Here is a 16,896-nt window from a genome sequence, read left to right as displayed (position 1 = left end):
TTATAAAACGCGGCCATAGGTCGCGCTGGAGCTGTGGCCCTGTAGCCGCGTTTTACGAAACGCGGCCATAGGTCGCACTGGAGCCGAGTTTTTTAAAGTGCGGCTAAGGCTGAGGACCTATAGCCACGTTTTTAAAACGTGGCTATAGGTTCTACTTCTGCGTTTCCCCACCCCCCCTAAAACAACAGCATCCTGCCATATATATACAAGTTCCTGCCATATACATTCAAGTTCCATGACCAGGTTCCCAACTACAAATCAAGCAAGATAAAACAATTGCTTCCTGCCATATACATATACATTCAAGTTCCTGCCATATTCATTCAAGTTCCCAACAACAAATCAAGCAAGATATATGGAAGTTCCCAACAAAAAGGCAGCAAGCAACAACACTAAAAAATGAAGAAGAAGAGAGGTATTGAACCTTTCTTTACATGTTGAGAAATTCAATAGCAATATACAGTTTGGCATATTGTAATTTTCACCATTTAGTGTTCACGAATAGATCACAACTGTGATGAATAGAGAAGTGGCATTTCGAATTCAAGATTTTAAAAATCACCCAATAGCAAAGAGCTTCAATAGTACATCAAATTAATGGCAAACATATTAATAATTCAGAACAGAAAAAATTACCACGTCTTGCATCTAGTATTCTCAAAAGAAACTCAGCAAATATCTTGCAAAAAGGGATTCTGCACACAAAGAAGAAACAATTAATAAAAAATTCAGCATCATGAGCCAGTAATAAATTACTTGAATATTGAATACAAATCTTATTAAAAATGAACTTTACAAATGTTAGTTGCTAACAATAGTTTACTTGCATCATCTTGGCAGAAATGGCAGTGTCACAACTTTTCAGCATAACTTTTAACTAAGGAAATATCAACTTATAATAACCGAGAAGTTTTCTTGGTCCAAAAATCGGTCATTGTATTTAATTAGGCCATTAATATATATATATATATATATATATATGTGTGTGTGTGTGAAATTTCTTTATGTTTCTAAAGTTAGAGGAATTTCGTAATAATGTAATTTTTGGTTAGGGCCATATTTGTGGCCATGGATTTTATTTTATTAGTAGGTGATTTTAGCTTTATTAATGGCAATCCCATCCAAAGGATGATTTCTATCAAACAAATTTTGGGAAAATGATACTTTATGAACTTTGGTGAATATGTGGCCAAAGAACATGCATACACCAATATTGCAAAATTGCTTGGGTTTCTAATTGCTTTTATCATATATTAAAGTAGGTTACAATAGTAATTGCATCAATAAACATATTAAAAGGGAGCAATAATCCAGTATTTTTAATTCAAGAGTGTCAAGTGTCCATATCCAAAATTTGAAATAGTAGACCCTTAATCCTAATCATAGATATACGAAGTTATGAGACTTAAATGAATTAATTAATAACAAATAAGGTGTGTTTTTTTGGAGAAGCCTCAAATAAGGTGTGTTGGAAACCCATCTTGGCTTGCAACCACGTACATAACATACTTTATTAGTAGAAGCTCCATAATCCTTCTTTAGTGGATTGAAATAAGGGCCTAACAGGAAGTTAATTTAAGAGATTTTCTTACAAACAGAAAAATAAAGTTAGAAAAACTTCCAAGGTGTCTTCGACTTCTTCTTTAGTGTATTTAAGTTTTATTCTTAATTTTTAGATTACCTTTTTGGGTCTTATAAGTTTTATATTTCATTTGGTTTTGTGAGTATTGGTTTTTTCAAGAAAGTAAAATGTAGAAGGGTGGTTGGGTAAATACTCCCATGCATTCTCCTGAAAACACCAAAAACAGCCATCCTATATAAACCCCTCAACACTTGTTCTCTCTTCTCTCCCTCAGATTTCATCTTTCAATAAAAAAAAATAAAAAAAACACTTCAAAACCAATAAAATCACTCTTTTCTTTCATACCCGTATGCTGTAACACACACAAAAAGAAAAACCAAAAAAAAAAATCAAAGTTTTGAAAATCCAATCATACCCAACACACTACTGATCAACCTCTATCTATAGTACTACTCTATTCACAATCTTCTGGGTGTTGAAGATGCAAGGATTTCCAGAGAGAGGTGGGCCCGGGCCGGGACCCGGGCCCAATGATTTGGCCCATCTTCAGGCCACCATGCACGCCATCGAACTCGCCTGCGATTCCATTCAGGTCCTCCCCCCATTAATCCATCTCTTTGTTGCTTTGCTTCAATTCCGTTCTGCCAAACAAAGATTAATTCTTTGTGGGTTTCTGTGTTTCTTGGAAAATTGTTAAGTGCGTAACTGTGTTATGTGTTTGTTGTTATTGTTAGTATTTTGTTTTTTTTTTTTTTTAGCATTATTTTTTTTTTTAGAGAGTAATATCTACAACAATTTCACAACAAATACATCCTAAGTGGCAGGTTGTTATTGGTGGGAAAAAAGTGATATTCATGGTAGACCCATAGTAGAACCGGTAACAAATTACCGGTTAGGATTTGTTATGAAAATGTTGCTGCTGCAACATTTCTTTTATAAATGTGAATCATTTTCATGTCATTGACTATATGGTAAATTAATTTTTGGTTTAAACTTGGTTAATTATTTATAAATTATTAGTGATGCAAAGGCATGTACATGGTACACAATCACGAACTCATATTAGTTATCTTGTTTATATAGATGCATATCAATCCAGCAGCAGCCGAGGCAACGATATTGTCGCTATGCCAGTCTCCGCAGCCATATAAGGCATGCCACTTTATTCTTGGTAAGTTAATGTTATGGATGTTTTGATATATGCTCAACATAATGTTTATTTTCCTATCAAGTGGTTATGTAAATTAGTGTTGGTGGAAGTGTTATGAGGACTTAATAACAAATACGTTATTAATTAGTTATGTAAATTAGTGTTGGTTGGAGCGTTAGGCGCACTTAACAACAAATGGCTCATGGAGTTTAGGTGCACGCGCACGGCCTGATTGAAGTAGAGTGCAATAATTTTATTTTAAATGGGGTAAATTGGAAAAAAAGATTATTAATGGACAATATTGCAATCAAATGATAAACTAATCATATAAAAATTAAACATGGCATTTAATATATTATTCTCTTATCCTCTAGATAATATGCCCAACTATATTTAATAGTCATGATTAGAATAAGTGTGCGATTGGCATCAACTGAGGGACTTGTATGGGTTGTAATGGTGGATTTGAGTTACTTCCATCCCTCTCCCTCTCCCTATTTTGTTCAACTAGAGTTAGTGATCAGTTTATGGAGAATACTTTCCCTAAACCTTTATTATTGGGAGTATAAACTATAAACACTGTTGCAATCCTTTTTATTTGGAAAGGATTATTTTGTATTTTTTAGAGTAAATATTACAAATTTAAAAGTATACCTTAAAATGGACTCTCTTTAATTATTAGATATTGTTTGGTGATTAGCAATTACCTTTGTATTAGTAGATTATGAATTGGGTTGGTAACCATAAACAAATGAAGCTTACCTATTTTTAAAAGAAAAAAACATTCTCAAGTAATTCGGATAATAAGAAAAGCTTATTATAAGTATAAGCATCAAACTCACTTGAAAAATTAATAGTCTATTAAGCCTTGAGTTTTTCTCCTGTACTTAAGCTTATAAAAAACTCCTTTATAAGCCTTTGGAATCCTAAGCTATAGTGGGTAGTGGGCTCCGCGGGACCATTTTGTGATTGAAATTTTGAAATTGATGTTTTCTGGATTAATGAAAATATTATACAGACAATATAGATACTAGAATTAAGTGAAAGTGATATGTACTAGAGCACCAAGACAGAAGCATACCAACAAACATAAGAGAACCATAGCTGAAAACCTTTGTAGAAATAATTGTGATAACAAGCTAGTATGGGAAATTGCTATGATGGACTCTTACATCAATAGTTCAACCTAAAGCCCATGCAAATCAATATGAGCAAGTGCTCTGGTTCTCCATTTTCAACCAAAACCAAAACCACAACCAAACCAGCCCATTTTTCACACAAACCCTTGGTTGATGTATCTCAATCTAACACGTTGACCAAGGGCATGACTAACAAGTGAGCCGATTAGAATAGTCACTCTCCTCTTTGCTAAACCACTTCTCCCCTTGCTGTAAAATTCGAATGACCAATGGACTAGGGCCATGGTTTTATGAAAGCATTAAATGTGTTTTCAGTGGACATATAGCCCTTGTTTGTAAATGGGCCACTAACTTGGTTTTTTTTTTTTTTTTTTTTAAAATTTTTTTTTAAGACAAGAGTACAAGTGTCGCACTTCAATACACCGACAATTAAACTTAAATATGTTAAGGGACCAAGTTTGGAAATTTTGTCAATAGGTAGCATGTTGGTCATTATTATTGTATTTTTCGTAGGCAATGACATAACATAATGATTAATGAGTAGTTGAAAATTGAAATAAGATAAGAAATGATGTTATAGAGAATTTTTTTTTTTGAGAATCTAATGTAAAAGAGAGTTGAAATAATAAGATACAAAACTTATCTTGTAATTGCGTGGGTCGTTAGTAGTGGTAGAAAACATTCAGACGTGATTAAGGTATTTGTTGTGAAGGAAGACATTTTGTAGTATTACATTAAAGCAGTTAACAAATAACGGTTTGAATCATTTGATGATGACACCATGAAGCATTCAATGATACATCACAAAGACTAAACATCCGCCCGGCTAAATAGAGCCAAACCCTAGGTTGATGTACCTCAAGCTAACACGTTGACCAAGGGCATGACTAACAAGTGAGTCGATTAGAATAGTCACTCTCCTCTTTGCTAAACCACTTCTCCCCTTGCTGTAAAATTCGAATGACCAATGGACTAGGGCCATGGTTTTATGAAAGGATTAAATGTGTTTTCAGTGGACATATAGCTCTTGTTTGTAAATGGGCCACTAACTTGGTTTTCAAGGCTTATTATGCAATTAGAAAGAAAATAGGTCTCTATTTTGCATTATGTGTATTGTCATTGTATATTCATTGTCTTTGGTGACATCCAATTTGGTTAGATTGGATCATTCACAATAAATAGGAGGTCGGTACACTGTAGTAGTGTGTTCCACCAATGGAAGAAAGTATTGTTAGTCACACAGTAAGTAATCACATTGTCTACCACTCCATTCCATCAAGCATCTAACTCTCTAGTACATTTTACACTTTCTGTGGAAAAAAAAAAAACTTTGATGTAAAATGAGGAAAGTAGTGCTAGCTAGGCTCTTTTTCTAACTTTTTAAATTGTATAATTGTATATAGCTTCTGAGAGATAGAAATACCTTTTGATATGGTTATGGTGATGATTGAGACTAATACTTAATTGTAGAAAAACAATGAAGGCTTTTTGAGATGAAAGAGCATTTAAAGTGGGGTTCTTTGTGAATATGGCCAGCTATTCTTTTAGGAATCTTACCCACACTCCAAGACAAAATCAACCAATCAAAAAGATGAATAAACAATGCACCAACATCCAAATTTGAAGAATTTTCTTTTTGGAAGCTATTCATTTTTAGGTGATATTTTGCAAGTGGCTTGATTGGTACATGGCACACTTGCATTAGGAAAGAGGTAGAAGTTTGATTGGGATCCACCTAAGCAACCTCTTCCGTTCCTTGAGAATTAAAATGAGTTATTAAGACTGAATGATTTCTCAATAAATTGTATAGATCTTTTATTCAATGACAAAAAAATTTATTAGATGAACTAATTGGAACTTACTTACAAGAAAGTTGTTTTTTTGAAAAGAAAACTTATTAGAAATTTAAAACTTAAAAATAATATCATCGAGTTACAAGATTATTAATGATAAGATTTTTCTATTAGTTAATGGAAAAGAAGGTAAAGTAAATATTTCCTATTAATTATTATAACATTTTGGCTGCTGATTAAGTATTTGTTTTCTGACCACTTTTTCTTATATATATTTTTTATAATTATTTTTTTGTGTAAATTTTTTTAAAAATTTCACCTTTTCTATATACAACTATTTTTAACCAACTTTCAAAAAAAAAAAAAAAAAAAAAAAAAAAAAAAAAATCTCATCCAAATACATACTTACGTAGGAAAAGAAAAAATTGGAAGAGAGAAGATTGTTTCTTGTATATTTGTTTTATTTTGGATCATCATTCACCGGGTTACGTTCTCTTTCATTTCCTATATACTTTCATTCAACCAAAACCGTTTTAATTAATTGCATGGTGAAATAAAAATTATAATGTTGGCAAAAGATAATATAATATGATGTACATGCAAGTTTTTTTTTTTTAATTATTATTATTATTATTAATTGAGGAAAAATGGGAGGTAGAGTCAAATCATAAACATCAAGTATCACAAAAAATATTATTATCACTAAATTATCACTTGAACCTCAAATAACCAGCGTTATTGGATGCTCTTTGATGTGATAGTGTAATACCACTATGACATAGAACTATGTAAAGACAAGAGATGTAGATTTCAAAGACAAAAATGATAAATACAAAATTTTTAAAGAATTTTAAAGTTGAGGCTGATGGGTTATTGGTTGGAATTAGCTTGATCCACGAAAATAAAAGGTAGCATATTGATTGGAAAATAGAAAAAGAGGCTTAGCAAAGTGGGGTGTTGATGTGGAACTCATGGAAGATCTGTGACTCTTCTATATGTACTGATTTTGTTGGGTATCCAAGAGATGTGGGTACTCTTATGAGAGCTACAGGCCAAAGACTTTGGCATTGTATGCCCCAAAAGAAGTAATAAAAGATAAGATGACAAGAATAGTGAAAATAGAATTCTCCACAGCAAGACCCAGATACCTTCTTGACAACTTCTTTGTTCTTTCTTTTATTCAAGTGTAGAAGAAGCTTGAATAAAGTAATTCATTTCAATCATTTACAAATCATCTTTTTGTTTATTTTCTGTTCCTTTTGTATTACCTTTGTTCTTTCTTTTTCTTTTTTCTCTTTTAATCATAAAGGAATATCAAAAGCATTTTCCATTAACATATTGTATATATTCCCCCCATATTTTAACCCTCCTTTATTTTTATTTTTTGGTAGGCTTTTAATCCTCTCCCTAATGGTAACTTTGGCATGGCTCACCTACGCTTGATAATACTACAATATTGAACTTGGTCACTGTCTTCTCAGGAAAAAAAAAAAAAAAAAGACAAACAAGCAAACACTGATGAAATCCCACCAATTTTTTAACTACTAGTTCATAGAAATGAAATTTATAATTTTGTAAAGATAAGTTCCAAAAGATAAGAATATTGATACATACCTATATTACGTTTGCGTACGACCAATGTAACTGGCCAATGCAACGAACAGCACCGTTTTCTGGTATCAAACCCAGAAAGCTGATCCAAAGCCAGCTTGTTCAATTGCACAGACAAAATCAGAAGGGTACAAATCAGAATTGCCTTTGTTACTCCAAACCAAACTCATATATAACCCCAAATTTCAAAAAATCAAATCAAAACCTAATGTTACCCAAATACGTAAATAAGACTCAATCAAACCAAATTAAATGAAAAAAAGAAAAACTTACCAGTGGCAGGGGTGTATTTTCTCCTCCTTCTCTATATCTGGATCGCAAGCATCACTGTTAAAAAATGTAAAAGGATAACAGTTAACATTAAATACAATTTTCAATTTTTTTTTAGGAACCCTAAACAGTTCAATTTCATAGACCTTAATTAAGACTAAAATATTAAAAGAAAAAGAAAAAAAAAATGTTGCATTGCAATGCGAGTAACACAGGCTGTGCGTATTGATACAAAGTTCAAGAGAGAAGTAAGTAGGAATCATTTAAAAAACAGAATATTTTGTTTAAAAAGTTAAATATGGAGTTATTTGTGGCATTTGTATGAATCTCAAAGAGGAAATTAAATGTCATTTTGATAAGTTTTAAGGGAAGTTGTTTACTTTAATTTATATATTGCTTTGTTTTATTTAATTTATTTATTATTGAAGCGTTGAATATTTTTCACATATAACTAATTTATATTTGCCCAAACTCAACAACCTTTCTCTATATATCATTATCATGCATTATGAGAATTCTCAAAGATGGTGAATCATGATTGTTAAAATTCCTATACTGGAACAACCATTGAAAATTGAAATGCTTATTTATAGTCTTAAATATGTTACTTGGATCATCAATGCTTAGAGAAAGTAAGCAAACAATGATAAAGGTGTGTGCAAGTCCAAAACTGGTGATGCAGCATAGGAAATTTGGAATAGCAAACATAGCCTGCCAAAGCATGATAAATTGTTGCCATGACCTATCACACATGCTAATCCATACCATACATATAACTTAAATCAGACAGTATGAGAAATTGGTCACTGATTATTAGGGGGGAAAAATAAAAAAAAAAAGAGAGAGAGAAGAAGAAGAAAAAGAAGAGAAAACAGTCACTCCATAAATCAGACTCTTATATACATTGTTAATAAAAAATACAAATTGATAATGTGCGGCAAAGCTGGATACACAAGTTTTTATTATATATATATGGGCTCTTTTATTAGTTACTAAATTGATAATGTGCTCCTAAGAAAGTGAAAGAAGAATAATTAACTCATAATGGAAATTAGGAAAACAAGCCTCAATTGGAGCATCCACTACCATAAAAAAAGAGACCCCGGAATCAACATTTCTGTCTGATTTGTGATTAGTGCTGCCATTAACAACCAGAAAAGTGTTTTTTATTTTATTTATTATTATTAATTTTGGTGGGTTTGGTAAAAATTGTTTAAAGGGTTGATAGTGTCTAGGCCATTAATTAACTCACTCTTTCATGCGTAAAAGAAAAAAGAAAAAAAGTATTCAATCACTCTCCTCTTCTTATATTAACTTTGGTAGAGGTGTGTCACCGTGTGTGCATTCATTTTTTTTTTTTTCATTTGTGGAAATGGAACATATAAAATGTTAATTGTGGGAACTGATTGCAAGCATTATGTTAAACTAAAAGGAAATAGAACTTACTTTCACAGTCACAGCCAAAGATGCACTCAACTGCTGACTATACACATAATATGTGAATTTACACGTATCATATATGTAATAAACACTACCCTTTATTTTATTTTATTTTTTACATAATTTAGTAACTACTCACTACGTAACCAAAAAAAAAAAAAAAAAATTACATAACCCAATTGTTTTTCTTATCTTTTTTATTTTGTTAACTTTATACAAGAGAAACTCATCAAAGAGGCTTCCTCATCCATGCGTTGTGGATCTACTTGGATTTTTTATTCCCCTAATTCTATTGTGTAATTTTTTTTGTTGGAGATAAGTAATTAATGCTAGGTAGTGAAGGGTGATTGTTATTTTAAGTGTTTGCTTAAAGTCTTATATAATAGATTGAAACTTAGATTGATTGCCCTCCTCTGTACAGCCACAAGATAATGTAATCTAAAACATTAAGTTTAAGTGGAAATTAAACAAAATTTCCACTTTTATTGGTACAATAGAATAATGTTGCATAAACCATATAAAGTTCTAAACTAACATGGTATCTTTGATGCATTCCCTTCCTATAAATGGCTTCTAGGAAGTCACTTAGATTATTAGTACAAACACATAGTCACACATTACAGTAGTAGAACAAAGCACAGTACATGAAGAACACTCCTAAAACAGAAGAGAAAGAAAATCACGACTCCAACACTAGAAGAGCAAGAAAATCATAAATTATCCTTTCAACAAGGGATATCAAACAAACATGAAATTATAAAACATAAGGTAGAAATTCCTAATCACAAGCTTAATCGATCCATGCAATATTAAAGACATTTAATTTCTTCTGGTACTTTCTACCCTCTACAATTCATACAAAAAATTCGTTAGTTCACCATTTTAAACCTTGATAACATAAAGAATTAAAAGGGATGTGAATTATTACAAGAAGGTTGTGGGTTTTAATAAGATGACATAAAATTAGCTATGATAAGCTACTCAAAATTTAAATAAATAAAAAAAGAAAGAAAAAGATCATCATAAAATCTCCATGCTTTTTTAATAGAAGTATTTGGGAACTGAATGAAATAAAAGTAAATGACTAGGACCTGCTACTTAGGATAGTCTTACAATCAAAACTAAATACCCTGAGTTCAACTCTACTTGGTCTGCCTTAACAGCTCTCCAAACCAATGAAAGTACTTTTTATCAATTGTAGTTCCTTAATGAGTCCTACGATACTCATTCTCTCTCTTGAGGATTCCAATGAACATAAGATTCCAATTTTAAGAATTGAGAGTAAGCACTTTTGCATGTCATTATCAATATGCATGCTTTATAAATCTATAATTTTAAAGAAATATTCACTATAAAAATATATTTGAAGAAATTAAAGACAACAAAGAAATGAAGAATACACAGACATGTAAACTAGACTCAATACAACAATAACATTTAAAAAATTAAACAAGCTATGTTCCTCTACTTCTATGGTTTCCAAATTACACAATTTAAAGAGAGTGGCTAGCCCAGAGTTCTTGCTCACTATTTCTTCTCTCTACAAACCCTACCTGACGCCCTGAACACGATGAAGGACTAAAATGAGGTGTTGAGGTGTTAAAGCAATCAAAGAACAAATAGGTAAAAGTCGTAATAAATTAAATTACACAACTTCCCTAAAGAACTTTCAAAGCTTTAGATCGCCCCCCCACCCCTAAAAGAAAAGTCTAAAATTTTACATTTAAAGCTTTACTTGATACCATAATGCGAGTTTGGCAGATCAGATGGGTACTAGGTCAATCAAACAGAGCGACAGAGAGACAGAGACAGAGAGAGAGAGAAGTCACCATTTCTTTCAAAACACTGTTGCCATCTTTAGTAAGCTTGATATCACCGGCTCCTCCAACAAGCCTGCAACAAAATCAGAGAGAATCAGAGAGATTCCTTAGCCCTAATTTTTGAATCCAAATCTAGAACGAAATTAATTAGGAAAATTGAACATTTAAACCCAAAATCGAAACCCTAGATCGAAAATCGAAATCGTAAACCTAAAATCTATACCCTAAACGAAAAATGGGGACCCTAAAACACAAAGCAAATCGAAAAAGTTTAAAAACTTACTCGTAATCGGCCTTGCGACAGTGTCTTCAGTGAGATTGCGAGTTGGAGAGAGTGTGTGTGTTTGTGTGTGTTACCGATCCATGAGAAGGGGACGGAGAGCGGAGGGAAGACCGGAAGGATGACGGCGATTCGGAGAGGGTGGAAGAGAGGGAAGGAGTTTGAGATCGAGTACGTTGAGAGGAAGGGGAATCGGAGGAAGGGGGATCGAGTTCAGAGGAAGGGGAATCGGAGGGGAATCGGATCGAGGAAGGGGGATCGAGTTGAAGGAAGGGGAATCGGAGGAAGGTGGATGGAGTTGAGATTGAGTAGTCCGAGAGGTTTTTTTGAGGTCAATCGAGAGGTTAGGGTATTTTTTTCTTCTGTGTAGATGTGTTTTTTTTTTTTATACTTAATGTTGAAGCTGCGTTTAATGGTTAAACGCAGCTCTAACCATTACCTGAGCTGCGTTTGGAAAACGCAGCTCCGGACATACTTGAAAAAGAAAAAAAAAAAAAAAAAAAAAAAAAAAAAAAAAAAAAAAAATGGAGGGCTATAGCCGGGTTTAAAAAACGCGGCTCCAGGCTCACCTGGAGCCGCGTTTTCCAAAAACGCGGCTCTAAGTCTAGCCTTGAGCCGCGTTGTTTGAAAACCCAGCTTAAACCCATCCTGTAGCCGCGTTTTTGAAAAACGCGGCTACAAAACGCGGCTAAAAACCGCGTTTTTTGTAGTGTGTATTTGGACTAATGACTACATGATTGATAGAAATGTTTGTCCTTTTCTGACAATTTTAAAGTGTAATAATTAAAAAGGTTTGGTTAATGTGTGCCTTAAGAGCACACATTAATCATCCATTTTTTAAAACATTTTATATGAAATTGAAAAAGCTGTAAAAAAAAATTGATAAATTTTTCATTTTTTTCAATAAAAAATTTCATAAAATGGTTTATTATTATGTACTCTTACGACACATGTTAGTAAAATCCTAATTAAAATTTCACCTTTTGGTGTTGTACTTGTTGATGATATCTACCTTAATCATTTCAGGCCAATTGCATAGATTCCACACAGCCTGCTGTGGCCGTATTTGACAGTGAAGTGAATAAGCTAAAGCAGGATCAGTTCAGACCAGCTGAACAAGTTACTCTTGAACCTTATGAGCGTGATCATGCTTGTGTGTTGGTGGCTACCGTGTCCCCAAAAAATCAAAACCTGCATCCTAGAATAATGTAGGCCATCTAATGTTAATACTTATTTTATTTTTTATTTTATTTTTTTTGCCTGTTTGTGACTAGAGAAAGGCCTCTAATAATATTATAATTGCATAGAACCCAAGTCATTAAGTGCATCAACACATTGAGATTGACTTCCCTAAAATAAATGTTAAAGGCTTAAAGCATCCTGAAGTCAATTTCAATCAATGTTATTTTCCATTAATTTTATCAAAAGGGCCACAGGCATTTAGGTGAGAGTTTGTACTTGGAAAGATTGGCTTGTTTGGTTGTGTTGTTTAAACAATAGTTTTTGTTGTTCAAACAACATAACACGTATTTCCACAATACTTAAAACGTTACTAGGAAAACAATACAAACGAGCCTACTGGTATCAATGGTGAAGTCCAAATTTCAATTCGAGGAAGGCAAGATTTAAAAACAAGATTGGAAGCAAAAGAAAGTTGTAATACTAATATAATATAAATTTAAATTGTAATATATCTTTCTAATATTGGTTAAACTTACTCTAGGGGTATCCACCGGAACCCAGAAACCGACACACCCACCCGAACCGCTCAAGCCGACCCAAAAACTGGCTGAACCGATGCCGGCGACAGTCAGAGACGGGTCTTCGCCACCAAAAACTGACTTAAGATGGGTCGAATGGCGAGTTTTCTTCCTCAAAACTCGATTTACCTGATCTGATCGACAAAACCCATGAAAGAAGGCTGGATTTACCTAGATCCGTTCATATTCATCAATATTTTGGTGAAGGTTTGGTAGTTTTTGGTTAGATCTGGTGAAGATCTAGGTTTTCTTGCTTAGATCTGGCGGTGAGATGAAGATTTTGCTCATATCTAGGCTTGATGTGGTGCTTTTGCTTCAATTTTTACTTAGATTTAGCGATGAGATGAAGTTTTTGCTCAAATTTGGGCTTGATGGTTTTGATCTTCGATCTGGCAATGATTCGGTGGTTGTAACTCTATCCCAAAGCCAACCGACCCAATCGTTGTCTACCGGAGATCGATCCAACTTGACCCGAGGTCGTTTGCAGTCGACGGTCGATCGTTCAACCGTCCACCTGATATAAGCAGGTCGGTTACGGGTTGGGCATAAACCTGACCTGTGGACACCCCTAATTTACTCAATTGCCCTTAATGATTTTTCATTTTTTAAATGATTTTTTTCCATATCTAATAATTTGATTACTCAAAATAATAATAGGGAAATGTTAATGAATGTCCTAAGTGCATTGGTTTATAAACTATTTTTAAAAATATTTTATGAAAAAATGATAAAATAATTAACTTTTTTGACAGCTTTTTATATTTCTCATGAAAATGGTATTAAAAACTTCCATAATATAGTTTATTAACAATTTAGGGCACCCGTTAACATGACCCATAATAATATACTTGGAGAGTGGTCTACTTAGTGCCTTAATTGCTTTTAAAAAATTATATAGATTTCAATCTTTCTTTCTATATTCTTTTAATTATTTGACAAATTTAATTTTATAACAAAAACCTAGAGTTTGAACTTTAAATAGTGAAAGAATCAAGAGATTGATAAAAAAATATATTAATGGAGAGATGGAGTCATTGGAGAATTATTGTTGTGAGAAAATAATATACAAATAGTGGACATTTTAAATTATTTTGAATATAAAATATAGGATTTGATTTAAACAGAAACGATGTCATGATATGGGATATAACACGTTGAGTTTCAATTCCAGTAAAAGACTACTATTTCTATGGTAATTTTTTTTATTTGTCACATGGCAAAGAAATAATCCCATTTTTAAAATAAGGAATACAAATACCACAAGAGAAATGCCAACTACTTCCACAATGTCTACTTCCGGATAATGCCAAAAATAGTTGTGGTAATAGCCTTCCTCAATCCTCACTCGATTAAGCTAATAATAGACACAACTTTTTTTTTTCTTTACAATATTTTAGTACAATTTTTTATTTTTTTTTTAGATTTCATTTTATACCTTAGTTTTTTATATTTAAATTCAACCATATTATTTTATTGATCAAATTTTCAATGATAGTTAAATTTAAGGTTAAATTACAAATTGCACCCTTTAAGTTTACATAAAATTCAATCCAATTTTTTCACTTTATATTTGTTCAATTCAATCATTTAAGTTTCATTTTTATTTAATTCAATCTCATGTTAGTTTCTATAAAATTGTGCCAAAACAACAAAGTTTTAAATTTTTAATTAATAAATAAAAAATATTTGTTTCCAAAAAAATATTTAAAAAAAATATTTTATTTTATTTGTAACTCTTTAAAGGAAGAGAGAGATAGAGAGAGAAATATTTAATTTTGTTTTGCACATGATTAAATAACATAAACATCACATTTTTTTTTTTTTTTGTAAGTGAGGAAAAGACGGGTATTAGGAAAGAAAAGAAAACAAAATTGAGAATGATGTTTATTTTCCTCCAACCCAACCATGAGATGACATGTTATTTTAACACAGGAATCTTAATTAACTGATGAGAAGACCATAACTGAACAACATGTTCCATTTCAACAAAAAAAATCACATAAGTGGACAGAGCAACCTCATCAATTCAGAATTCTGAGCTTGAATTCTTCTTGGCTTTCGAAATCTTCACAAGCTCCTCTTTTGCCTATGCTATGCCTATGGCCAATAGAGTAGGCCCAGACCTGAAAGACTAGCTTGATTGAGAGAGTACTGAGATAAATTTTGGAGATAGTTTTGATTTTTTTTTTTCCCTTCAAAATTTTATTAAAATAATTTTGGTAAAATAATATTTTGGTCCTGAATTTCACTGAGAATTTGTTTTTCTTTAAATTTTTTTTTTCAGCTCTAAACTTTGTTTGTAAAGAGCATCTTTAATAGTTTAGAAACAAAAATAAATATTTAAAAAAATCGATAATTTAGGGATAAAAACAATCTTTTGCTAAAGTTTAAGAATATAAATAAAACATATTTAATAATTTAGAGATGAAAAATGAAATTTTTAATAGTTTAGGGACGAAAAATGAGCTTCTTAAAGTTTAGAGATGAAATACAAATATTTGGTAAAATTTAGAGACTAAAATAGTATTTTACCTAAATAAGTTATTTTAGGAAAAGCTTTATATAAAAAAAAAAAAAAAAATCAAACCTAGATCGTTTTGTAGTAACTAACAACACAATTATAACGAAGACTAAAGAGAGGATTGAAATGAACAACGTAAAATTATATGACTAAATTAAATTTAATAATGTGCTCATTTACTTAATTTAATTAAACATCTAAGATACAATAATTAAACAATTATACCTAAATTTGATCATTTCCATAATTATTTATTATTATTGTGGAGGGCAAGTTATTAATAGTTTAATACAATAATTATCTATCTATATGCATATATATATATATATAACCTAAACTTCTAAAACTCTCACAATTTTTCACATCAACACAATATTTAAATAAAATTATTTTTGTTTAATCCAAATTTAATAAGGAGTGAAACTCTATCTCTCTAACAAGTCTAACTTAAATTCAAACTCATTATTATCATTTTTTAAAACAAAATTATTTTTGTTTAATCCGAACTTAACAATGAGTAAAATTCTATCTCTCTAATAAGTCCAACTTAAACTCAAACTCAAAAATTGATAATTTATCTCTAAATTTGCTAGGTTAATCATGAACACTATAAAAGTAAAGCAAACTCCAATATTTTTTTTAAAAGCTGAGTAGAGGTATGAGCTATTCTTATGTTATTTTCTTCTCCTCTACTTAATCAGTTAATATATATATATTATTATTTTTTTCATGTATTTTAAAAAAATTAATTTTTGTACATGAACCACCAAACTCTCTTTAACTGTTTTTTACAAGATAAAAAAGCTTGCAATAATTGAAATTATTCTTTCGAATGTAACTCGTCTTTTGTCTTATATTTCTCTATTATTTAGTCATATATATTTTGTTTTGTTTCAATAATTTCTAAGTAGTGAATTATCTGATTTTTTAATATTTTTTGGTCTTTCAAAAGTTTTAATATTTAAATTTTTGAGTTATTTTTTTGTAATATCTGAAACTATAACAAAAATTTTGTAAGTCATTGCACGTTCAGACAATGGCTTTTTCATCAAATTATAACACAAATTGAAGTCATACAAGAGCAAATTATGTAATGGTATAGTTTCTTAAATTTTTTATAAAATTATTTTAATCTACCTCACAAATAGGTAAGTTTTCATGTATAGTAAATGCTAGCAGTTAAGAATAATCCAATTGTCCACATTTCTGGTAGATTTGGTTGAAGATGCTATGTAGAACCCTTAGAAGCAAGCTAGTAGTGGTTTGGTTTGTAAATCTCTTTGCTTTTTTTCTTTAGAAATGGATGAAATATATAGGAAATGAAGAAGTGTTATGAGAACTGTTGGAACAAGACCAGTTCTACTTAATCAACCAATCATAATTATTGAACTCTTTTAATATAGTGTACTTTTTTTTTTTTTTAATTTTATTTTAGATTTAGAATCATTAGTATAGACTATAGAGTACTTGATTCTTTGTTAATGATGCTTTGGTCAACTATATTAAGATTAAAGACTAAATTACATTTTA

General features: G+C 31.2%; 2 long non-coding RNA genes across 6 annotated transcripts; one reads left to right on the top strand and one right to left on the bottom strand.

The window, feature by feature from the left end:
• Positions 1-400: 400 nt before the first annotated feature.
• Positions 401-11,450, bottom strand: LOC112019841 (uncharacterized). 5 transcript variants are annotated; one of them, XR_010624335.1, is made up of 6 exons: positions 11,089-11,450; positions 10,815-10,937; positions 7,549-7,602; positions 7,279-7,372; positions 1,998-2,223; positions 401-695 (listed from the first exon to the last, which is right to left on the bottom strand). It is a non-coding gene; the product is annotated as an uncharacterized LOC112019841 (long non-coding RNA). The 5 variants fall into 5 exon arrangements; XR_010624337.1 differs by lacking the exon at positions 1,998-2,223 and having other exon boundaries at positions 7,279-7,357; positions 11,089-11,445; XR_010624333.1 differs by lacking the exon at positions 1,998-2,223 and having other exon boundaries at positions 11,089-11,443.
• Positions 2,067-12,507, top strand: LOC136062605 (uncharacterized). The gene is made up of 3 exons (XR_010624338.1): positions 2,067-2,174; positions 2,666-2,753; positions 12,112-12,507. It is a non-coding gene; the product is annotated as an uncharacterized LOC136062605 (long non-coding RNA).
• Positions 12,508-16,896: the final 4,389 nt, after the last annotated feature.

Source organism: Quercus suber, unplaced genomic scaffold (genome assembly GCF_002906115.3).
Source record: "Quercus suber isolate HL8 unplaced genomic scaffold, Cork oak 2.0 scaffold_431, whole genome shotgun sequence".
NCBI classification, from domain to species: Eukaryota; Viridiplantae; Streptophyta; class Magnoliopsida; order Fagales; family Fagaceae; genus Quercus; species Quercus suber.
This window is presented reverse-complemented; position numbering and strand designations above follow the sequence as displayed.